General features: G+C 47.2%; 2 long non-coding RNA genes across 2 annotated transcripts in view; one reads left to right on the plus strand and one right to left on the minus strand.

Annotated features, from left to right (window-relative positions):
• Positions 1-5,094: 5,094 nt before the first annotated feature.
• LOC120097393 (uncharacterized) overlaps positions 5,095-25,102 on the minus strand; it is a 35,314-nt gene continuing 15,306 nt past the window's right edge. Inside the window, exons 2-3 of the long non-coding RNA XR_005494762.2 lie at positions 6,751-6,847; positions 5,095-5,369 (exon numbers count right to left, since the gene is read on the minus strand). This is a non-coding gene — a long non-coding RNA (uncharacterized LOC120097393). The remainder of the gene's footprint in view (positions 5,370-6,750; positions 6,848-25,102) is intronic.
• LOC134482311 (uncharacterized) lies at positions 6,350-11,649 on the plus strand. The gene is made up of 2 exons (XR_010058344.1): positions 6,350-6,581; positions 10,872-11,649. It is a non-coding gene; the product is annotated as an uncharacterized LOC134482311 (long non-coding RNA).

Genomic DNA, 25,102 nt, shown 5'->3' on the forward strand with positions numbered 1-25,102 from the left:
CCAGGTCTCTTCCTCTGGTATAGTTCCCCACCATTTTGTTGTTATTGTTCATTATAAAGCAGAGTCTCTCTGACTGTTTTGGAACTCTCTCTCTCTAAGTTAGGCCAGTTGGTCTGCAAGCTGCAACTATTTACCTGTCTCCACATCCCTGATGCTAGAATTATAGGTACATACTGCGCACCACGTCCAGTCCTCCCCACTCCTTTAAGGTAGGTTCTGAAGATCAAACTCATGTTGTCTTATTTGTAAAGTAAGCACTTTACCGGTAAGCCCACCCTAATGGGCAACTTTGACTTGAGTGAAATAGGACAGAAAAAATGGGGTGGTTGGGGGGAGGTGAAGATTGACAATGACCCTCTGGGTCACCTACTCTGAGGTCACAGAAAAGCTATGGAACTGAGGGTGGGAACAGGGAGCCTGCAGTCTGATGGTGTCAACGGAGGAGGTGGATGTGAACAATCGGACTGGAGTGTGGCCCATGGAAAACCAAGCTATCACTAACTGGTTTGGCGGTGGGATGGGCCTCACCTTGAGGCTCTTCCTGAAAACTTGTCCTGCAGAGACTTGGGCAGAGAGTGGGAGATAAAGGAAAATAAATAAGGGGGGAAGGATGGAGGTCCCAGCCTCAGAATGTGAACTGTGCACCTTACACCACTAAGGGACACATTTAAATGGACAACTTCAGTCTTTGTACGTTTGTGCGTAAGCACCATAGATGAAATCTTTACTAAACAGGTACTCGGAGGTATTTAACAGCAGAAGCTCATTTACACGGTGACTTTCCCAGGATTGTCAATATGGCCTATTGGTCATTGGTGTGTGTATGCGTGCGTGCGTACGTGTGTGCATGTGTGCATGTGTGTGTGTGCATGTGTGCGCGCGTGCATGTATGCGTGTGTGCATGCGTGTGTGTATGCGTGCGTGTGTGCGTGCGTGTGTGTATGTGTGCATGTGTGCGTGTGTGTGTGTATGTGTGTGTGTGTGTGTGTGTTTGTATACATATATATGCTTCACATTCTATAGTGGACACCTACAGGTTATGTGTCTTCTTTGGGTCTCAATTTTTTAAGATGTGAAATGGGGATAATCATTTTGAGTTTTTATAATTGCACATATTTCTGAGGAACATGTGCATAGTTCTCTTCAAGGCTCCTGGGATCTATCACTCTTCAGAGAATTCCTCCATACTAGTGGAATCCTTCATGATCTAATGGCTTCTGCATTCTCTTACATGGAAACAACGTGCTGTAGGTGAAGTAGCTACAGCTGAGTACCTGTGAGGTTTTGTAACGGAAATTCTCTTTTCAAATTAAATATAGAGTTTGACATAAAGTTTTAATTTCTGGCCTTTCATCTCCTTTGTAGACTAATCTTGTCACCCCATTATTGAGTCTCTGAGATGAGGCTGTGCTGTGAACATCCACCTAAAGCAATTGTCTGAATCATTACAACATTTACTTTTAAATCCCCATTTTGGGTATTGGAATGATAGAGAATGCTGAAAGTTATTGGTTTTTATTTGTTCCTTCTTTCAATCATACTTAATTGTGCCATTATTGACCATCAAGCAACACATCAGAGGTTGTGTATGGGGAACAAAAAGTCATAGTCCCTGCCCTTTAGAAACTCACTTGAGGGGGCTGGGGATTTAGCTCAGTGGTAGAGCGCTTACCTAGGAAGCGCAAGGCCCTGGGTTCGGTCCCCAGCTCCGAAAAAAAAAAAGAACCAAAAAAAAAAAAAAAGAAACTCACTTGAGGAGCATGCAAGGAAGTGGCAATGTGGTTAAGCTCCCGGCACCTACAGTGGGCCAGCAGCAAGTGGACAGTCCCCATGAGAGGGGCCTTAGGAAGCTCTGACTTGAGCTGTGTTAGCGCACATGTGCAGTAATCAGGGTGGAAGTCTTTGCCAGGCCCCAGTAGACTAACAGAGACATTGAGTAAGCTTCCTTCCATGTCCTAAGCAGAAAGGAACAGAGTTATGTAGAGGGAGAACATAAGTAAAGTCCCAGGGCTAGCTCAGGTCAGGACAGAACTCACCAGTTCTGTGGGATAACTGTGGGATGAACAATATGTTTTTAAGCTCACAAATATTACAAGTAGTTGCTAGGCACCTCTTATCCAGAGGGATCAGGATAATAAAATATGTGCCTGGGGTCTGGGGAAGACATCTCAGAGATAGAGTGCTTGCCTAGCTGGGGCTCAAGACATAGAGGGGGAGAGATGGGTATGTAATTAACCAGGATAGGTGATCTGTTACAGAATGAAGGTCTGTGTCCCCACACCTATTTACCCTTAGACAAAGTGACTTGTCAAAGCCCTTACCTTCAATGGAGTAGTTTTTGGAGACAAAGCCTTCAAGGAACCAAGGTTAAAAGAGGTTATAAGGGTGGATGCTCTAGTTCCATAGGATTAGTGAACTCTAGAAACCAAGAGTTCTCCCCTCCCTCAGAACACACCAAAGACAGGTTATCAAGACATAGTGATGATCCAGGAGCTGAACTAATCAGAACCTTGACTTCTAACTGCCAGGATGGTGAGGAAATTGGTCTCTTACATTGGAGCATCCCCAGCCCCTATCTTCGCTGCAGCAACCTGCACAATCTTGCCCCCGGGGAGAACACAGGGGTTTTGATGATGGAAGAGACTGCCTGTCAGCTGCTGAGCTAGAACTGCTTGCAGTAGGCAGCAACCCTGACTGAGCCTGGAAACATCTGGAAACACTTAGATTTAAGGGAGATTCATAGTGGGGGAACATTCCAACTTAAGGAAATACCAAGGGCTGTTGGGAAGTGGGAAAGCAAGCATGAGGCCCACTGGGCTCAAGCTGTAAAAGATGTTGAAAGTCAGGGTACAAACATGGAGTCTCGGCCCATGTTACTGGGTTTTGACGTTTCATTGAGTCTTGTGCAGAGAGACCAAGGGTACAGCTCAACTGCAGGATGGTTACAGCAGTACAGGGGAATTACAGCAGCTACAGCAACTAGGGTGCAGCCCAGAGCAACAGGGAAGGGGAGGTGGCAAGAGAGAACCAGGAGTGCAGAGTCACTGAATTCTGTAGCCATTGGATGGTAGAGGAGAGTGGGAAATAGGTGTTAGTTGTGACAAGGTACACTCCCCAAATCATTGTATTCCTGTCAACTTCTAAATCATGTATTGCTAAGCAGTCTCACCTTGGGGGTGAGGACGTGTACTTGGAAGGGTTAGTTAGCATTGCACCCAAGGCTCTGTTCCTTTCTGACATTCAAGGCTGCCGCCCCATTTTTAGCTCAAGGGATGAGGTCATTAGTAGTAGAATAGAGTAAGTTTGGAACAAAGATGAAATAGTCCTTCCAGATTCCTGAACCCAAAATGACACCATTCAGTTGGCAAGGTGTCTGTGTCTGTCAGAAAGATGAAGGTAAATGAGTGGATTTGGGGGTCCAAGGACTCGCTGTCAGCAGAAAACAGAGCTGGGCATACAGCAATACCTGGAATGTGAGTGAAGGAAGAAATTCACAAGGACACCACACGTTTTAGAACAATAGGGTCTCAAGCCATGCTGGTGTCATATGGGGGAACACCGCAGGAGACCCCAGTGTTAGGAGAGAAGTGCGATTGATCACACCAATGAATGTGGATTCTAGAAAGCTAGACACCAGTGTTAGGAAAGACACCGGTGTTAGGAGAGAAGTGCGATTGATCACACCAATGAATGTGGACTCTAGAAAGCTAGAATAGAAGAGTTCATTGTACTATGAGAAGGGAGAAAGTCCTTTGTCCCTCTGCTCTGGACAACAGAACCCTCTTCTACCAAGGGAGAGTTTTGGACCAGGATGGGTCTAAGCATGTGATCCCCTGCACTCCGGGGACCTTTATTATACTCTGCAATGTAACCAAAAGGTGTATAGGGAGGAACCTGTACTTATGGAAGAATACCACAGAACATCCTAGTCGATGTCACAGTCTTGAGCATTTAGCCCAGAGTCATTTCCTTAGCATGTGTGGGGACTTCCTGGATATGATATAGGAGTGCAGGTTATGGCTTGAGCATCATTTCCAAGAGCTAACAAGGAGTATCAAACTATCTTATTATCCAGCCACAGGTCATCCACACAAGGGCCTCTAGCATAGAACATAAACTGATGGTCCCTGGAATCTTCTGGAAAGGTGTTATCAGTTTTGTGTGTGTGTGTGTGTGTGTGTGTGTGTGTGTGTGTGTGTGTGTGTGTGTGTAACTAGAACCAAGCCCTAGAACATTAGAGTCAGTTGACCATATTTGAAAACTCTAAAACATTGATGTTGAAAAGATTCCATGTTCTGTCCTCCTTCAAGCACCCCTGGCGTTTCAGTGGTTGCATCTGTCATCCAGAAGAGAAGCTACATCTTGCATGTGCCTCACAGCCTCTAAAACATGGGAGAAGCCTCCCATCCATTCTGCAAAGATCTCGGCCCCAGGCCAACTCTACCTCCAGACTGAGGCAACCACAGGCTCTGTGCTCTCCCAGAATGTTCCATGCCTGCTCTTTAGTTTGCCTTCAATGGACAAAGGAGACAAGACAAAGAGAGGGTGTGAGCTGGGATGCAGGTGATGACCAACACCACATCTGTTGTGGTTTCATTTCTGTGGCTGTGGTCAAATATCCTGATGAAATGCAACTTGGGCAAGAAAGAGTTTATTCTGCTTATAATACCAGGTTACAGTGCATCGATAGGAAAATCAAGGCAGAAACATGAAACCAGTCACATCGCATCCAATCAAGGCCAAGGAGAAATGGATGTATGCATTGCTTGCTTGCTTGCTTGCTTGCTTGCTTGCTTGCTTGCTTGCTTGCTTGCTTGCTTGCTTGCTTGTGCTCAGCCCCATCCCTCCCCTTTTACACAGTTGAGGAACCCCTGCCTAGGGAACGGTATCCTCCCCCACTGTGGTCTGGGTCGTCCCACATCAGTTAATGTAGTTAAGAGAGTTCCCACAGACACACCCACAGTCTGATCCAATGTAGGCCAACTCACACTAAAACCCTCTTCCCAGGTAAGCCTAGGTTGTGTCGAGTTGACAACTAAAGCAAGCTAGCCATCACAATACCTCTGGACCTTTGGGTGTTAAGAAGTTGCCCTCTAAAGATCCAAATACCTTTTATTCAAATTCTCATGCTGGAATTAGTACAGGATCTGGCCTCTTCCCTCACCAGCCTCGCACCCCTCCCCCCCAATGAAGCATGCCATCCTAGAGTCATCTCTGGAACAAAACCATCCAAGTAGGAGCGTAGAAGACCAAATCCCCCATTTCTTTGTCTTCCTCTCCTCCTGGTGTCTTCTTTTGTTTCTTAGGGAGAGGCTGAGGCACACCAACTCAAAAAATGTGCTTCAACTGAAGGAGAACCTGGAGTTTATCTAATAGGCAGGTTGGGAAAAATGAAAACGCTAATTACTTCAGGGGAAGCATGGAGAATGAGTCAGCTGATTGGGCCAAGGGGCAGCCAGTAGGAGCTGGTCCCCCCCTCCGCCCCCCGTTAGAGGATAATGACTTATTCTCGGGGATTTTAGCTGTGCACACACAACAAAAAAATCATTCCAAGTGTCTGCTAGCAAAATCCCAGGCTGCCGAACATTGCGTTTGAAAATTAATGTGACAAGCTGGAGGCCTGTTTGCCCCAAGATCAGAAGACAATGAAAGCTTCCTCCCCAGGAAGTGTCTCAAGGTAGAAGAAGAGACAGGGAACTGGGGAAGCAAGGGGGCAGGGCCCCACCCCGGGACCTGGACAAGAGTCAGCAGCGAACCTGGCAGCTGCCTTTGTCTTCGCAGTCAGGCTCAGCCTCCTCAGTTACTGAACCTCCACGCAGAGGCTGGTGGGACTGCTCATCAATCGCCTTATTCATCCCGTCATTAAAATGATAGGTCTTGCTATCTGAGCAGCACTGGCTGTCTGTAAATCAGGCACACCTCCTGATAGAAAGGTCTCCTGGCAGGACCCTGTACAAGGACTTGGGGTTCACCTGAACACCACTGGACTCCAGGAGCTGAGGACCCCCAAGTCCAGGTTCTTACTTCCCAGCTGGCTATGGAATTAATGAAGCTGGGTAGCCCTGGATGCGAGGCACACTCTGGTCCTTTATGGCTCTTTGTCTGCAGTCAGGCTCTTGTCTTTCAGAGCTCGCTACTGCTGTCTCTGGGGCTGGTGCAGCAGTCAGATAATGAACAGTATATCAGCGCAGTGGAGAGGGGGGCAAGGGGGAGCGGGGTGAGTGAGCGCCTGAGCCAGCCAGCCTGACTTATTATTCCTTCACTCTCAAACAAAACAAAATCATTGGCCTGCCAGGGTCATTAAGGACCCCGGGGTTGTCATAGAAACGACCTTTGGGGCCCGGTGGTTGTTAATGCATGAGTGACTGCCTGCATTGTGTGTTCCCAGAGAGGTCAGAGTCTTGTTGGTGGCTTAAGAAAGAAAGAAAGAGAGAGAGGAAGAAAGAGAGCCAGCACAAAGCCCAGAATTGGACAGCTGACATCCAGGAGGAAGGCTGCGTAAGATGGTCCCGAATAGCTGTCTGGGATGGTGACTCTCTGCTGCCTGGCACCTAGTAGGTGCTTAATAAATGTCTGAAAAGGTGAGAGGGTGCACTTCTCTGTTTTAAAATGCTCTTTTCTCTCCTCTTAATCCTACCCCTATTGAAGCTGCCTCTCCAGTGTCTTCTCTGAGGGATAGGTAGCTATTCAAACTTCTGTGATTCCAGTTAAGATTGGTAAACCTACAGGCCAGTTTCAGATGGACTTTACCTTGAAGCACAGCACTGAGGGAGACTGTTGCAAAAATACAGGAGACCAGAATGAAGTTTCCAGCCTTGGACTTTATGTGTCTTTCCCAAGTCACCTCCTGGTCAAGAGTAGAGATGCTATTAGCAGAGTTTTAGGACCAAGCCCCAGCAGCCAAATCCTAATGAACTAGGAGCCTGGCCACAGGGCTCCAGTGCAATAGTTAAAAAGATCTAAGAGATGTCGGGAAAACACATTTAATCAACACAGCCACAAGGGATGGGTCTCAGTGGCCCCCAAGTCCATCTTTGGGGTATTAACAAGCCCTGGATTTAAATAGGGCAATTGAAGTGTTTGTGGGGGAGGTGTTCAGAATTAGGTGTCAAAGTGTGGTCTGGCTGATGTTATCACAGGTTTGTAGAAGGCCTGTGGCTCAGGGGGACAAAGTGGTTCCCATGGAATGATTGCTGCAGCTTGAAGATGATGTCATGAGGAGGTGGCCTGTTGAGAGGCTTTTTCTTCCGGTCCAACTTGACCTTAGATTTAGGACAATGGGTATGAAAAGGCTACTGAGAAAGCTGACAGTAAGGTGGCTCAATCATTCTTTGTTCCTTCAGACTTGAAGGCAGAGAAGGGAGCCTCTGTGGCTCCAGTTTTTGAACCTACAGTCATTAACAGGCCTGTGCAATTCAACAGGCCAGGAACCTGGAGGAAAGGACATAAATACAAGATGAAGGCAGAGACTCCGACCTTTGTATTATTTTGGTTCCCTTGGGGGTTCAAAGTGAGGAATGAATGCCAGAACATTCTCTGAGCCCTACTGTGTGGCAGAGTGCCCCTTACCAGCTGTTGCTTAGAATAAGCTTAGCCTAAGTTGACCATCCCCAGGCTGCCATCCCAGCGTCCAGAAAGAACTTATATTTCAGAACACACCCTGCTATTAACTGGGCAACTTCTCGCAAGCCTCCTGCACCACTTTCTTTATCTCTCTGTAACATCAGGGATGGTCCAGATGATAACTAAGGCCCACACTTGCCCTGCTGCCTCTGCTGGGGTCTTCTCTCAACTGAATATTTTTTAGGTATCCTTTGGGTGGCAACAGAATCATTCGAGAAGGCTACAACTGGTCAATTTCAGTGGCGCAACCACAGAAGTGAAGTAGATAGTGCATTTTCCAATCCACCCAATAGGCTAGGTGCGTCACTCGACGATGGCTGTGTTAGTTAATTCTCGCTCAGTTTTAACCCTGTGACCTGCCTGAAGTCCCAAGGTCAGGTGGAGTTAGAACCTGAGACTTATCGGGAGACACACCCACTTACACATATGATGCAAGCAAACACACTCCCAGGGAGCCGGAGGAACAGGAGACTGCAGAGCCACAGTGACAGTCTGTCCCTGTCTCATCTGTAATGCTGACCAAGGTGTTCCCTGGATCAGTACTGGAGAGGAGTGTGAAGGCTTAACATTCTCAGCCCTCATTCATGGAGTCTGAAGTGCAGGTTAAGAGGTCTAGTGCCCTTCCTTGTTGTTCCTGTAAAAACAGTCTGCACATCTGATTCGCATAACTGTCATGGCTGTGGTCTGGCACCTGCTCCCCCAGGGAACAAGGCAGAAGCAAGCTAGCTCTTGGGGTCCAGAATTTTCTCTTCCTTCCTGACTGCTTGTTAAAAAAAAAGCCCAGCATGGAATGAATTCAGCCTGATGGTTGATGGTTTACTTTCTTTCTCTTCAGCAAACAACATCTTTCTGGACCACTGAAGAGACAGAAGTCTTGGGGAGTTTCCTAGGTTTACCAAGGCGTAATGACTCCACAGTAAAACACTTTATCATGTTGGGTCTAAACATTCAAGAAAAGTGTTATGGGGTCACTGGTAGGAAGGGAAGCTGGAAGCTGGAAGCTGGAAGGAACCAGCTTCTCTGGGACCAGAACTAGTCCTGAGTCTTGTAAGAACTTTGGGTACATGCCTCCCCTTGGGGAGCCTATTTCCATTTGTAAAGGGAAATCCAGTGTGATGGGTGAATCTTACAGAGCCACCATGCTAGTGGGAAGAGCTGAGTTTCAGCCTCAGATGCCACATAAAAGCTAGATACAATGATGCATGCCTGCAAGAGCCCAGTTCTGAAGAGGCTGACAGGAGAATCCCAGGAATTTGTTGACCACTCTGTCCAGCAGAAGCGGTGAACTACAAGTTCAGTGAGAGACCCTGCTTCAAAAATGTATGATGGGAAAGGATTGTAGAAGATTCCTAGCATTGATCTCTGGCCTCCATGTGCATGTGCACAGGCATGCACAGACACCCACACATACGCGCACACACACACACACACACACACACACATACACACATACACACACACACACTCATAAACATGAAGTGCTCTAATTCTGAAGCCTGGGTTCTTCTAAAGGATAATAAACCTCAGAGCATTTGTTCTTAATGAAATTAACACCAGGTTATACAATCAAAGTGCTTGCTGGGAGGTTGGTGCACCAGCAGGCTAGAATAGAATGTTTCTCCTGGCCTTAAGTTCAGTATGTTTCCTTAGAACTGAGACTAACACCCAACACTATAGGAAATGTCACGAATATTTGCATAGCCTACAAAGAATATTTGCATATAATTAGTTGTATAAAACAGAATGCATGTTTCTTGGGGTGGGACAAGACAACACTCCTATGTGACCCTGGTGTGCCAGGTGTTTGTCAGATAGTGCTGAGTCCTTAGCACCACAGATGCTTGGCACTTGTTGAAGGAATCTTGAACCTGAGGGCCAGAGCCGGAACTGGCTGACAGTCATACATAGGGACATCATTATTCCTGGTGCCACTGCTTTTCTCTCCTACGGCATCACAGTTTCTGGTGGAAGAGTCATGTGTGCAGTGACACCTGCAAGGTTGCTAGAATTTAGTCAGTCTTCTGTTACATGGAAGGTTTGGACAAAATGACCTCTATGATCCATTTCAACTTTGAACGGTCAAACTTAAAGCACTTATTGAAGTAGCAGTTACCCAAAACAAACTCTGAAATACAGTCTGCCCAGGATACCCAGGAAAAGCATGCTTGGATCAAATGCATTTGGAAAATATCCCTAATTGTGCTTCCAGTTAGAAACTTAACAATGCATGTTACAAACATCAAACTCTCTGGTAAGGCATACAATAGAAGCCCAAGTAATTATTTAATCTCTTTCCCAGACTTGCTGAATTGTCAACCCCTCTATTTCTCCCCACACAACACATAGAGGCATTTGTTGAGGTTACTAAAGTAACAGAATTGGCTCTAGTTTGTGGGTTCTCACCAGGCGGAGCACCAGCAGGCCTCATGAAGAATCAGGGGTCAGAAGTGGGAGCTGGAGAGGGAGCCTGATTAAGATTGATACTCACACCCAGCTTCTCCCAGAGCTCTTAGAGCTCACACGTGGTTCACTCGTGAAAAGCAAGAGGCTGGGCTCCCAGGCAAGCCCCTTCTAGAATCTCGATACTGGAGTATCTCAGTGCTTTCTTTGTGTTTGGATACAAGCCCACTTATGGAAGAACACAAAGCACAGGAGCTTTTCTGATGTAATCTTCCTTCTCCCTCCCTCCCTCCCTCACCCCCGAAAGCTGGCCAACACACTTCCCCCAAAACTGGTGAGTCACTGTTCCTGCACTTAGTTCATGCTGTTCCTCAGCTCCATCAAGTCGGTCCATTCCATGTCTGTATAGGGACCCCCTTACTCCTTCGTAGCTCCTTCCTCTGCATCACAGAGATTGTCACTTGCTCAAATTCAGCCTCCCAGATCTGGTTCTGTTGGCCATGTTGACTAATCTGCCAGTAGCTGTCATGTGCCTTTGGGTTTTTGAAATGCCTGAGCCTCCTACTGGACCACAAAAGTTCTCAAGGAAAGGGATCACACTGTGTGACTGACTAGCACCTGTCCAGTCTGGTGCTGAAGAACGTTTTGTTGAGTAAGTAAAAGAAAACATTGCTATGTGAAGTAACCTTGTGTGCCTGGGCCCTCACTGAAGTCCAGCTCCTTTGCTAGAAACTGTAATATATCTCTTCATTTAAATTTGATCTTCCTCCCATAGCCTGACATCAGCTCCCCACTGACTCCAAGCCACTAGATAAGGCCCACCTAACCTTCTCTTTCCGCTCCCACAGGCTCAGTCATGTTTCCTGCCAAAGAGAAGACCAAAAGAGGGAGATTTTGTAACCAACAAATAATTGACCTTTTGATATCAAAGGTGATTTGCTCATGAAGAAAATAGCAGTGCTAATTTCAAAATGGTAACTACCTGGTTGGAATTTGTATCTTAGTAAAGCTTCAAACCAATGCATGGATGACTTTTGAAAAGTGCAAACGGACTCTAAAATTCTATGAAGAGAATGTTCGTAACATTGCTCACTTGTATTCTCACTTCCTCCCATTTCACAGATGAAGAAACTGAGATCCGCAATGACTGTAAAGTTTGGAAGTAGAGGTGCCAAGATGTAAGCTCCGTCCTTGGTCTTTTGTTTGCCTTACTGAGCCCTAAGTTCAGGTCATCAGCTCAGGCTGCATGACTCCCCTGCAAGATCATGAGCTACTTAAAAGCAAGGACCACGACTTCTCTTTGGCAAGGCCAGTTTCTGGCCCAGTGCAATGGCACATAATAGCCCTAAATAAACATTTAAAGAGTAACTGGACGAATGAGAGAAATATCAAAAGCTGGGCATAGCAGTCAGCTCAGTATGGATCCCATGTGTGAGATGGAGTCGGAGGGTCCTGAAGGTCTCAGGAGTCACAAGTTCAAGGGTAGCCTGGGCTAGGAAGTGAGCTCTAGGTCAGCCTGGGCAACTTATTAAAACTTTCAAAATTAATAACGAAAAAGTTGTAAGAATATAGCTCAGTGCTAGAGTCCTTACCTAGCAGGTACTAGACCTTGGGAGCAATCGGAAAGAGGGAAGGAAGGAAAGAAGAGAGGGAAGGGGGGAGGGAGAAGTAAAGGGAGGGAGGAATAGACAGACAGACATGCACACAGATCAAAACACATAGAATCTAGGGATTAACATTCACTCTTTTAAGCTGAATAAACTTGCAAGAACTAATTTGTTTTACAGCAAAAGATTTGAATGTAAAAATCTAAAGATACCTTATTCAAGTTGTCTGGAAAGGAGGGCAACTGTAGTGATTTGTTATTCTTCAAATTAACATCTTGGAACAATGGTGGGAGCCATAGAAAGGCAGTTACCCTCTGCTTATCATCAGCTCAATATAAGATTACTCTGTGTGTGTGTGAGAGTGTCTGTGTGTGAGTGTGTGTGTGTGAATGTGTGTATGTGTGTGTCAGTGTATATGTATGGGTCTGAGTGTGTGTGTATGTGTATGGGTGTGAGTGTGCGTGTGTGGGGTGTGAGTGTGTATGTGAGTGTGTATGTGTGTGAGTGTGTGTGAGTGTATGTGTATGGGTGTGAGTGTGAGTGTGTGAGTATGTGTGTGTGAGTGTGTGTATGAGTGTGTGTATGTGTGTGAGTGTGTGTGTGAATGTGTGTATGTGTGTGTGTGAGTGTATGTGTATGGGTGTGAGTGTGGGGCGGGTGGGTGTGAGTGTGTGTGTGTATGAGTGTGTGAGTGTATGTATGTGTGTATGTGTGTCTGTGTGTGAGTGTATATGTATGGGTGTGAGTGTGTGTGTATGTGTGTGGGTGTAAGTGTGTGTGAGTGTGTGTATGAGTGTGTGTATGTATATGTGAGTGTGTGAGTGTATGTATGTGTGTATGTATGTGTGTCTGTGTGTGAGTGTGTGTATGTGTGTGGGTATAAGTGTGAGTGTATGTGAGTATGTGTGAGTATGTGTGTGTGAGTGTGTGTATGTGTGTGGTATGAGTGGGAGTGTGTGTGTGTCTGTGTGTCTGTGTGTGAGTGTGTTTATGTGTATGAGTGTGTGTTTATGTGTATATGAGTGTGTGTGTGTATGTGTGTGTGTGTGTATGTGTACCATTAACCAAATAACTCAAGACACTTGTGTGAAAGGGTAGATGGTGGAGAACCAGCATGACTGAACTTGAGCATACGGGAAGGACTGCTATTTTAATGCTTTTTAATATATATCTTAACCCTCTCTTAGAGGTTTTGAAAAGCAGTTTCAGTACATGTAAATTCCCTCATAATTGCAGAGTGCTAGAGTGCTTCCCAAGTGGCCTCTGTCCTTTAAAAAAAAAAAAAAAGCTTTAAGCCATTCACTGTCATGACATTTGTCACTTGCTGAATAAGCCACCATCCCTGTTTTGCCACAAAGATGATCCTTACCCAAAAACCCAGCCCTATGAAACCCACAAACTCCAGAGGGAGCAGATGCTTCAAGCTAAGTGGGCACTGCCCAGCAAAGTGGGCAAGGACTGTGAGCAGTAAGAACACTGAAGCAGAATGAGTGTCAGCATCTTGCCGGGCACAGGGCACAGGCTTTGAACCCAGAGACCACTGATGAGGCCAGGTGGGTGGGGTGACTCCAGCCACATGTGGAAGGCAGGGAGGAGAGGCAGGAAATGCACGCCTTCCCCAGGGTCCCAGGATTGTTTCGGTAATTACCCCCAGCTTCTTCAACAGCTTGTGATTTGTCCGGTGCCTGGGAACCTGTATTTGCCTCACACAATGCATAATTCATAGGGCATGGACAGCAATTATGAGCTAATTGAGGGGTGTAATGTTTAAAGAAAGGAGCCATTATGAGGCACATAAGGGAGACTGGAGTGAAGACACTCTCGAGTCCATGGAGGCTCGGTGCCCCTGATTCAGCCTTCCTCGAGATGACTCTAATTGTCTCCTGAAGGGCACTGAAGCTGGGCACAAGAGTGCTCCTGCTAGATGATGCTCAAAGGGTCCCAGAGTGACTTCCCTGCACTCGTGAGCTTGGTCTTCCATTTGTCCTGCGGACGCTGTCACCTGGTTTCATCCGATTTGAAGGATGTGATGTTTTGACCCTGACCATACTTGCAAAAGGAGAGTGAGGATCTCTTCTCGGGGGGTAGAAGATGCCAGTGAAGAATTTATGCTATTTTCACCATAAAATTACCTCTTAAAGGAGTTCCAGGAGAGATCCTTAGGTGGTACATCCACACAAAATAGGGAGCTAGCTGCCTTTCAGAGGAGCCCCTGGGCTGGCATCCTGTATGTGACCAGTTTTACTTCTTGCTAAGGGCCACTGAAACACAATCATCCATCTGTGATCTCAGCTTCACCATGTGAACCGAGGAATGCAGGAGTAAGGAACAGCCTTCAGAGCCTCCCAGTCCCGAGTCATCATTTCTGTGTACCCAGACTCATCTATCTGACTGGAAAAAAAAAAGTTTTGAGACTGAGTATCTCTCTGCAGACTAGGCTGCCCTCAAATTTGTGGGGAGATCCACCTGCCCTACTCACTGAGTACTGGAACTACAGACTTATGCTGCATGCTTGGCTCTAATTGGACATTTTAATACATCCCCACAGTCAACCTTTGCTTCCTTTGGGACCTACACACTGTGACTCCCAAAGGAGACCTAAATGTGACTGCCACACAAGGTGATCATGTGATAATACGTCAAGAAACACATTTCCCCTTCAGTTCCACTGCCAAGCCAGGTGCACATCTCATAGCAGTTTATCAAAGATACTTTGTAAAATAAAGATTCTGCTAATGCCTGACCTTTGTGTAACTGGGAGCTGGTGGTATTGTGTATCACATATGGGTCATCACCTTTCTGGAACCCTGTAGGCATCAGCATACATCTCACTCAGACTGCTATAGCATGGCCCTTTGGAACTTGAATTTCCTCCTCATATCCAATCAAGCACCTCTACAACAGCATGTTGATACTATATGAAGCCCTCCTTAACAAGCCTGATAGTATTACCACAGCTACTCAAGCTGGGCTGCAGTACCCTGCATCACCAGTAGAGGCCGCTTTTTGAAGTGTGTTAAACACACAACTCCAAGAGTCAAGCCATCATGGAGTCATCCCATGGGTGCTAGAGGTCTTATTGACTACTTTGTCCAAACAGGCCTTGAACAGATGTCCCTGCTTTGTTCTGTACAGAACTTACTCTGGCTACAAAGGAATCAGCTGCAGTGGATCATCGACTGTCCAGCAGTTTCCTCACTGTGTCTCTTTTAAGCAGAGCACCTGGCCAGTTTGCATGGCTGCTGATTTGGCCCCTTAGAACACAGGGGCTGGGCCTCTGCTTCTCATGCCCTGCTGAGAGAGTAACTCTTCCTGAACAGTTTTTAAAGCCTCTTTATTTTGAGGCTTTCAAGGTTAGAAACTGAAGGATATCGAAAGGAGCCCATCGCTCCAAGACTAAATCCAGAAAAAACTGCTTTTCCCTCTTTCTGCTTTAGCTCTGAGAGTTTTATCTGTGTGCCTGTTGGTTTTTTGACAAGGGGAATATGACAAACAGGAATGTGGGTGGGCTGACCCTTTCCCCTTCTGATAGGGGTGGCGGTGTTGAGGGATTTCTGGCAGAAATTCTCCATAAACTCAAACACACACACTCAATTCCCCTCTCCTCCCTCTCCTCCTAGATCTGACAAGATTTTCCTGCCATGTGAGCCACTAAATTTGCTCACTGAGTTATCCAAACTCCTTCAAAACTGTTTTCTTCCTGTTGTCCCTCTCCTTTGAGGTTGTAACTAATTGTAACTAAATGTAACTAATTCCAAACCAACTCAACTCACCTGGTTACTTTAAACTGTTGCTTCTGCCTACCACCAATTCATCTTCCATCATGCAAGGGCTTGGTTTTCCAAACTTCTTCTCCATCTCCTTGTCAAACTCCTTCCCCTTGGCCGCCTCCCCACTGTTGCAGGGCCAGGCAATGGCTGAGAGTTAGCCGAGCCCTGCCGGACTATCTCTGCCTCCCACTTTGATGTCTCCTTCATTCAGGCATCCCTTCAACTTGAATGCCCATCAGTCACGGATCAGGTACAAGGACGAGATCCAGGCGACAAATACCATAATAAAGAGCCATCTTCGATGAGCCTGTGGATCTTGTGACAGCAAGCTGATCTCACTGTCACCCTCTTGGCTGAGGGCTGTGACAGAGAGGGCAAGGGATAGCTAAAGCATAGAGAAGGGTATAGCCAGTGGTTGGTCCCCAGAAGACTCTATTCCTGACTAGGCTGATTAGAGTTTTTTTGGCAACTTGACACAAGCTAGGATCATCTGAGAAGAGGGAACCTCAGTTGAGAAAAGGCCTCCATTGGATTGGCCTGCAGGCAAGTCTGTGGGCCATTTTCTTGATGAATGATTGATGTGGGAAGGCTCAGCCCACTATGGGCGGTGCCACCCATAGGCAGGGAGTCCTGGAGTATATAAGAAAACAGGAGGAGCAGACCACAGAGATCCAGGCAGTAAGCAGTCCTCCATATTCTCTGCTCCAGTTCCTGCCTCCAGGTTCCTGCCCTGCTTGAGTCCTGTCCTGGTTTCCCTTGTAACATAGGAGTAACATGGGAGAAGAAACAAACCGTTTCTTCCTCAAGTCGCCTTCAATCGTGGTGTTTTGTCACAGCATCAGAAAGCAAACTAATGCACTACCCTACGCTCTCCGCCTTTTCCCTCAATCATATCTTCCCCTGACATCTGGAGAGCCGACTCAATGCCAAAAGGCCTGCTTCCTGTAGTGTGAATGCTGGGAGGCTTGGACTACCCACCAGCACCCACCTTGGGGATTCAGATCATCTCTCGGTTTTGCATACACAAGAGCTTGTTTCCCATAGGGTGGCCTTCAGAAAATCCTGGTATGGACAGAGGAGATGGATAGGTGGCTGCTTCTCTTGGGGAATTCTTCTCAGATATCCTTATCCTGGACTTAAGTTTCAATTTACACAGCAAATCACTCACAATTTTGTAGCTTATAAGGAGTATTAGCATATGGTCAAACCTCATAACCAGCCATGATTCGTTAACCTTATTCTCATTGTCAAGATGGCAATGAAGGCCTTGACTGGGCCCCACACGGCAGTAGAGCAGTACAGATAGACTCAAAGCCCAGCCATCTGATCCCTTAGCAGAGCCTGACTCCTACAGTGTGCCTCCTGCCATACTCTCTGAGATGATAGAATACTCACCAAAGACTGGGATTCATAGGGACTGGTGATTGGCCAGAGGCCACAGGAAGCAAGTGAGGGAGGAGACGGGGGATCTGAGTCTTAGGCTGAGTCCACCCTGTGGGCATGTCTCCTACTGAGGCTCTAGATCATTCACATCATTGAAGTCGTTGGTCCTGAAATGGAGTCTCTTGAGCAAGAATAGCAGGAACATCTGTGAGGGACGCCACTCTCTGTACCCACTCATGACCCATCAGACTTAGGAACTCCAGGGGTGGGTCGTCTGTGTTCCCCCACCCACCCTCCAACCTCTCACCCCCTACACACATACACACATTCACCTCAGATTTTTGACGCAATCTCATGTTTGCAAGGCTGACTTAGATCATGGCTTCTCCACACTGCAGCACCTTGGATTTAGTTTCATGAGCCTGAGGTGAGCCTGGGTATGAACATTTTTCACACCTCCTTATGAGATCCTAGTGAACGGCAGAGGATGGAGACTGTGAGACTGGTCTATCCTTTTCCTCACAGTGGTCACATGGTCAGATATCCTGCTGGTCTTACAGGCAGGCCACAGGCCTACCATGTTGACCCTAATGGCACGATGGCACATGCATGAATGGATGCTGCTGAAGTCCCAGAGGAGAGACATAATGGGAAATTGTCACACCCCACTGTTTCAGTGGGTTGTACTGTGCCAGCTGTCATTCTAGGAGGATCACAGGTGTAAATCTGCACGCAGCAAAGGCAGCGTTGTGCCACAGATGGGGGTGTGGCACGTTCACTTTGACGGCTCTAAGGCTCATGTTTAAATCTGCATCGAGGGCTGGAGATGTTCAGGTGGTAGAGTGCTTGCCGGTATGCATGAGGCTCCGGGTTTGATTCCCAGAAACAGACAAATCACACGTGGTGCTGCAACCTTATGACCCATGGTTGGGGAAGTGGAGGTAGGAAGATCAGAAGCTCATGGTGAAAGACAGCATGGTATACTTGAGAGTCTGCCTCAAAAACAAACAAACAATAAATCTGCAGTAGTGCTTTGACATCTCATCAGAGCAGTGTAAGCAGAGGTCTAGTTGTAGCTTTGTATAAATTTAAACAGTATGCACTGGTGATTGTTGAAACCCACACCAGGGAGCTGTGGGAACATGTTTCCTCTGTTAATTCCTGAGTTTTGAGAGTTGTCCCACCATGCTTTCTGAAGAAGTTGACTTGTGCTTCACCCACATGCCCACAGATTCCCTTCTTTTATATAGGCATTCAAAGCTTATCTGTTGGGGGGATCTCGGCAAACCCAGGGCCCCCAGACCCTCTAGAGGGCACCCAAGGACTCTAGCATGTCCTCTGCACCTTGGGTTGAAGCAGGAGTTATCTTTGAAGATTTCCAGGCAGTAATTAAATGTAATTTCAGGGGAAGAAAATCTGGTCAGTTTCGATGCGGGACAAATTGGCTTTGCCTATCTGTCTTGGAGGAAGCTTTGTGCGTTAGTCTGCTATCGGCCGTTTTCCTGGAAGCATTGTTTCTCATTTCAATATAATTGCTTCAAAATAATGTGGAGAGATCAATTGCCACTTGTCAGCTGTAATTTTCTGTCACCGGGGGAAAATAATGTGGGGAGGAGAACAAAATATGAGTTAGCTTATTAGCCAAGATGGAGGGAGCATGGAAAGGCTGCCTCCGCACGGGACAGTGGGTTTATCCAGCCAAGATAGAGGAAGCCTGGAAAGGTTGCCTCCGCACGGGAGAGTGGGTTTATCCAGAGGACAACATGCTATTATATCTCCCATTCCTGTCCTTTTTGCTCCCATGCCCTCCCTGCCCACAGCTGTCAAAATCCAACCTCTTACACCGTTCCAGCCCTGTTTCTACTCTTCATATGAAAAGCCTCCCTGGCCTCTAGCCATGGAGACCTGGCCTCCCGTCCAGCTTAGTGGCTTAGCCAATAAATACAGATCAAACACCAGGTTTATGTAGGAAGTCTTTAGGCCTCAGTGAACAGAATCCTCCCTGACAGTGATGTCAACATCCGGCTCATTTTCTTCCTATCAGGAAGATGACTTCAGGTTGGGTTTAGAATCCTCTTTACCAGGACTCATTTGTTCTTTGAGATGGTCAAATAGCCACCCAGGCTGCAGATAGCCACCTGCCTCCCTGCAGGAGAAGAGGCCAATGCAGGCACCTCCCACGGAGGAGTTGGCTAGAAAAGTCAATCTCTCCCAGGAACCCCTGGCAATGTTTAGAAACATCTCCAAGGTGGAAGTGGTGTATAACAAATTGCACCTATTTAAAGTGCACGATCTGATCAACCTAGATTAAGTCCTCAGTCAAGACAGTTCAGAGATCAATTATCCCCACAAAAGTCTCTTCCAGAAGTACACCTCCCCACCCTGCAGATTGGAAAAGGAAATTATCCATGCCCCATTGTCCAAACTTGCTCCAGTAACCACCTAGAACTTGGAAAATACTTGGGAAAGCCAGGACTTTGGTCATGACAAGATACATGGGAGAAAGAAGCCTGGAAGCAAATGCTGGTCAGAGTGTGAGCATGTCTACTCTGCCTACTGCCCTGGTGTCAGTAAGAGGAAAGGGCTGAGCAACAGGCTCTCTGGCTGTGCTGTTGGTGGGAATACTCTCATTGGCATAGCTGGGTCACAGCAGAATTCTGTTGCTGTCAGCCAGTGAGTGGACTGGGAGGTAATGGGGCCTTTAAGATATGGGATCTGGTGAGATCTGGGTCCTTGAGGTCATGTTTTTCCAGGGAATCATGAGTCCCAGCCTTGAAGGGGTCAGCTTGCTGTGTCATGCAGCCCCACCATGATGAGCCACCTTCCTACAGGATTGGAGCAATAAGACTGACCTATCATGGGCTGAAAGCTCCAAAACCATGAGCCAATATAGGTTTTCTTTATAGACTAGTGTCACAAGTGTTTTGTGACAGATACAAAAGCTGACTCACACATTCCGTAGCTGCTCCAGAGCTAAAGAAGGAAGAGAACTAGATCCCTGCATGTATTGTACATATCGTGAACCTGTTGTTTGCTAGGTGGAGCACCTCCTATGTGTCCAGTCATTACGAAGCCCCTGAGTAGTATGGAAAGCATGGGTTTCTCGACCTTTCTTCAGTGAGGCTCACAGAGGTGACACAGTTGGCCTAGAGTGACATAGATGTAAAATAGAAAACTAGGATTCTTGACCAACCTGAGACTAACACCTAGGCTCTTTTGTCTTAAGAAATCTGTGCACTAGGACTTAAAATAATGGTAGGAGACACTGGCTCATGATCGACTCCAGCAGGCTTTATACGTGACAAGACATGCCCAAAACTTGGCACGCAGAGGTTACAAGGCCTCAGTTAAAACCCTCACCTGTAGGCACTTGCCATTCTTCATTTCCTGTGCCCACAATGTGAAGGAGCTCCATGGAGAAGAGTAGGAACTGAATGCATAGTCTGGCGAAATCTGGAGCTATTGACAGCTACAGGACCTTGGGGCTCCCATGACCCCATAAATATATAGAGGGGCCCTCAATTGCTCCTACAAACCGCCTCAGAGATCTAGGGGCCAACTGCGGTCCTACAATTACAGATACTCTTTCTGCCATGCAGGGATAGAGAGCCAGAATGGAATTTCTGGACTGCAAGAACGACCAACTCCGTGGCCTTTCGCAAGGCTGACAACTTCTCTGTGCCTACCTTTTCCTAAGTGTAGGGACAGCCTTTCTGTTTCCTCAGAGCATGCTGTTCTAGGGGAGGCAACATCTTCCAAATATGTCTCCTAGACTCGGTACAAATGAGGCATAGTAGAAAGAACTGCCCAGGTGAATTTGAGAATGGGTTACTGAGAGCTAGATCTTGTTTGGAAATGTCACCATTTGACAGAGGTCATGGGACCCACACTTTGGATCCATAACATGCATGTGAAAAGGTTATGGTGTTGTAATTCCAACACTGGAGAGGGTGAAACAGGCAGATGCCTGGGGCTCCATGGCCAATGGGTAGAGCTGAACCCATAAAGCTTCAAGTGCAAGACTATTTCAAAGAAACGAGGAAGAGGCTCCTGCCCAAATGATGCCATAGGTTGACCTCCGACCTCCACAGGCACATGCACCTCTCCTCTACGCACAAATGTACATGTAAACCTTGTCATTATTACCTACATGGAGTCCCACCCCATCCAGAAAGGTCTTCTGGCCACAGCCAACAGGTACCATATGCCTTGGCCCCAACCCAAGGACAATGTTCGAGGCTTTGAAGCTCTAGAGCTTTGAGTCTTTAACATCTGAAGGCCTCTGGACAGTGTCTCCACAAGCTACAAGCCAGAGATTTAGTGCCACACCATGCTTGAACATCCATAGTGCTCTCATCCCAGAGCCCCTGAAGGGAGGCAGAGGGCCCCATTGAACTCTGAGCTGCAAGGAGAGGGAGGGAATCGTCCACTGTGGTGGCGTTGAACTACTTCCAATGGTGAAAATGCTCCCAGACTGACCCACCTTGAAACAAGCTATCCAAGGTCAGAATGATCTTGAATAGATCCTTGCTTTCTCAGAGCCTCGCCTGTGCTAGTATGCCCGTGGGACTCAATATTGTACATGGGGGAAGGGTGGGTGGAAGACACATCCATACTTTTAGGGAATCATCTCTCTGTGACAGAGTTTGGGGGACAGAGACCTTACCAGTCCCTGGCTCCTGGCCAGCCAGCTGCCAGGGGAGGCTAATGAAGCCCTATCAGTTCTCTGCCTTGCCCTTCCCTGTGGTTAATGGGGTGGTCTCATGGTGGCCGGATTGAGCCCAGGAGCCTGGAGCAGAGTCCTTAATGAGGGCAGCTTGGTGATGAAAGGCCCCTTAAGCTTCAGCCACCATTACTACACGATGAAATAAATGCAGTCGGGCTCCATCCGGGCTGCACAAGAATAAATTTGAATAGCAAGACACAAATGCGGCCCTTAACTCTGACGCGCAAATAGAGTTTAATACCGAGGTAAACTGAGACCGCTTTTATTTATTGCTGTGTAAATGTATTTAAAAAGTATTGGCTTTGTGCAGCTACAGAGGCCTGCTCCTCCACAGCCTGGCACTTTCATGCCCGCCGCTGTTATTAGAGCCGTAATGAATGGGCCGCTGTGAGTGCGCTCTTCAGAAGGGCTGCAGAGGGACGAGATTAATGGGGTGACAGCATCGAAAGGTACAGACAGCCTCTGTTTCCCAGCCGTGGTTCACTGTCTACAGCAGCACCTCTGCCTTTGTTTGCTCTGCAGGAGCTGTGAGGCTGCTGTAGACAGGCGTTGGCAGGAGCCAGGCTTGGGGATGGAGGCTGTAAGCAGAAGCATCCTGAGATCCTGAATCGGGGACCAGGAACATGCATGTCCCACTAACCTGGGGTCCAGCACCTCTCCCTGCCCCAGCCTGCACTACACCTGCAGCCACAAACAAGCCTACACTTGTTTTTGTTTCTGACCGTCCACTGCACCCCAACTCATTCTTTTTGGGGGTTCTCCCATTGCTCCTAAAACCCAGTAGCCACATACAAGGTAGGGATTTGAGCATGCTGTAGAGCTGCTTCTCAGAAAAGGGCATGGTACATTTAATATCCTGCTGTGTACAGGTCTGCAGGACAAGGTGTTCAAATACTAATGCAAAAGTGAGCTTGGGCAGTGGTTTAAAGTGAATAGACGGTCCTGGGCTGGGAACACGCAAATCAGGTACAGAGAAATTACTTAGAGGGTTGGAAAAAAATTAACTAGTATCTCACATCCCTAGAGGGAGGGAACGAAAGACATTTTATAGGTATGGGCGCAGAGGCAGAAAGACATGTATACTCAACGTTACATGGCAGAGGTGAAAATAGCCCTCTTTGGTGTGTCAGGGAGAGATATTCCATGGCTGGCCAACAGGGCCTTCTTCCCTATTCTTCACACTTCACTAATGGACTGGGCAGATTGTGAAGAACTGATGCTGGTGAAGGAAAAGGGATTTCACCTCTAGTTCAGGAGTGGGGATCTGGCAAAAACACAGCAAGTAGAGGCTGTGTGAGCCAAGCGAGCTGTTCTGCCTCTCTGAGCCTCAGCTTGCTTGTCTTTCTAAAGTCCAGTGCTGTGTGCTTTGCATAGAAACACACACATCTAAAATACTCAAACAACACATGGCAAGGAGCTGGGGAGGTGGCTAGGTCAGAAGGTACTTGTGCAAGCAGGAGGATCTGAGTTCAGACTCCAGGACACGTGTAAAAAGCTATGTGCTGGGGGCGTGCACCTGTAATCCCAGCAGAGGGAAGTAGAGACAGGAGGATTCCCTGGAGCTCAGTGGCCTTAGGCAAGTGGTGCACTCCAAGTTCAGTGAAAGTAGGTAGCAGGCAATAATGAGGGCACCTGACTTCGATTGTTTGCCTCCTCCACTTTCTCTCTCCCCAACCCTCCCCCCCCCTCTTCTCTCTCTTCCCTCTCTCTCTCTCTCTCTCTCTCTCTCTCTCTCTCTCTCTCTCTCTCGTACACTCACACACACACATACACATATGTACACATGTGTGACTGCATGTACTCCCCCACAAAAAAAGACACGTAGCAAAGCCTTAAAAACACAATAATAATCTATATACAGCATATTTAGACAGCAAAGCCAGGGTAATTCCTACATTGGAGAAGTAAGATACACTGTTTTTGTGAACAATTGGATGATTGTAGTTAACAATAATATTGTAGATCTTAAAATCACCACAAGAGAGTTCTTTGAATGTTCTACCCACCGCAGACTGGACAGGATCTAAGGGGATAGAAACATTATTGCCTTTATTTGATCACTATACCATGCATTCACAGCATTGCATCCATAGAAGTGATACTTACTGTCCTGGTTTGGGGACAGGGGAAACAAGGTTTCGCTATGTAGCCCTGGCTGTCCTGGAACCAGGCTGGTCTACAGAAACCCACAGAGATCCACCTGCCTCTGCCTCCCGAGTGCTGGAATTTAAACTCTGCACTATTACGTTTGGCTAACAGAGTATGTCTTTAATCCCAGCATGTGAGCGGCAAAGAAATGACCTGGTAAGGAGTGGGATATAGACATGTGTTTCTCTCGTTTATTTTTTTAGCAGACAATGTTGGGGTGGCTTTCCCACACATATACATGAGATATAGCAGGGACCTCAGGCCCTAGTACCTGTCTTTCTACAACTTACTGTCTAAGGACCACCAAGAGGGGTGATAAGGCGGGCCAGGGACTTAGTGGAGGATGACCAGGCCTGGTCGCACTGACGGAACATCTTAAAACATCTTAGGAAGTTGGAAAACGAGTTATTCATAGGTCTGATGACAAAACTTTTCAGACAAAAATTCCAACATTCAGCACCAGGCTGAACAACTCTGGTCCAATTCTGCAAGCTGCAGGTAGTCTCAAATGCTTCAGTACTGACAGAGGTAGAGAGGGAAACTTAGCTTCATCATGGACTCAAGGGACTTATGATGGTCTGTGCATGAGACAGGGTAGTGCCAGGGACAAATAGCATGCTGGTGGGTGGACCTGTACCTGGGCCAGGAGGAGGCAGCAGGTGGGTAGAGCTGGAGGTCCCAAAGGCAGAGGTAGAGCTGACCCAGCTGGTACCCAAGCCTGAGCCTACCCTCAGCCCTCCTGGCCACACATTAGTACTCATTAGCACATCTTCTAACTTACCAAGAAATTCAATTTTCTACAAAATAACCCGCCAAGTCCCCAGGGAACCAAAACCCTATTCATCAGAGCCAGCCTCTCAGAGGACCTCACTGTCCGCCCTGTGCATCCCCTCCTGAAGGGAGGCTGGCCCACCGTGGGAAGAGAGGCTAATTGGCACCACAGCAGGCTGGAGTGTTTTTTCCACTGGATCTGCAGTTTCTGAGTAAACAGGCATCAAATGAGCAGAACGCATGAGCCAGGGGAAAGTCTGCATGCCGGCCATGTGGCTTGAATTAAAGCGCCACACAGTCACCAAGGCCTGTGTGCTAAAAAACAAACTTCCAGGATGGCAGGGATGGGGCTGTTTTCTGTGGCCTTTTAAGGGAGGCAGATGTCAATTTTTAAAAAAAATTCCAAATAAAAATGTCCCTGGCACTATTTCTGACAGCATTTCACAAACATCAGCCCACGTGAGCTGCAGTGTACATGCTGACGTGAGTATGAATATACATGACGGTGTGCGTGAGAGAGGACTTAAAAAGGGTTTGGACACACACATGTACCACAGTGGGCAAAACATGTAAGTCTGTGCAGATCTGCATGTGTGTGCCGCATGGACGTGTGTGTGCGGTTATGTGTGGATGAATGTGTGTGAGCATGCTGAGTGCTGCATGTGGGAAGGCAT

The sequence above is a fragment of the Rattus norvegicus genome, chromosome 16, assembly GCF_036323735.1.
Source record: "Rattus norvegicus strain BN/NHsdMcwi chromosome 16, GRCr8, whole genome shotgun sequence".
NCBI classification, from domain to species: Eukaryota; Metazoa; Chordata; class Mammalia; order Rodentia; family Muridae; genus Rattus; species Rattus norvegicus.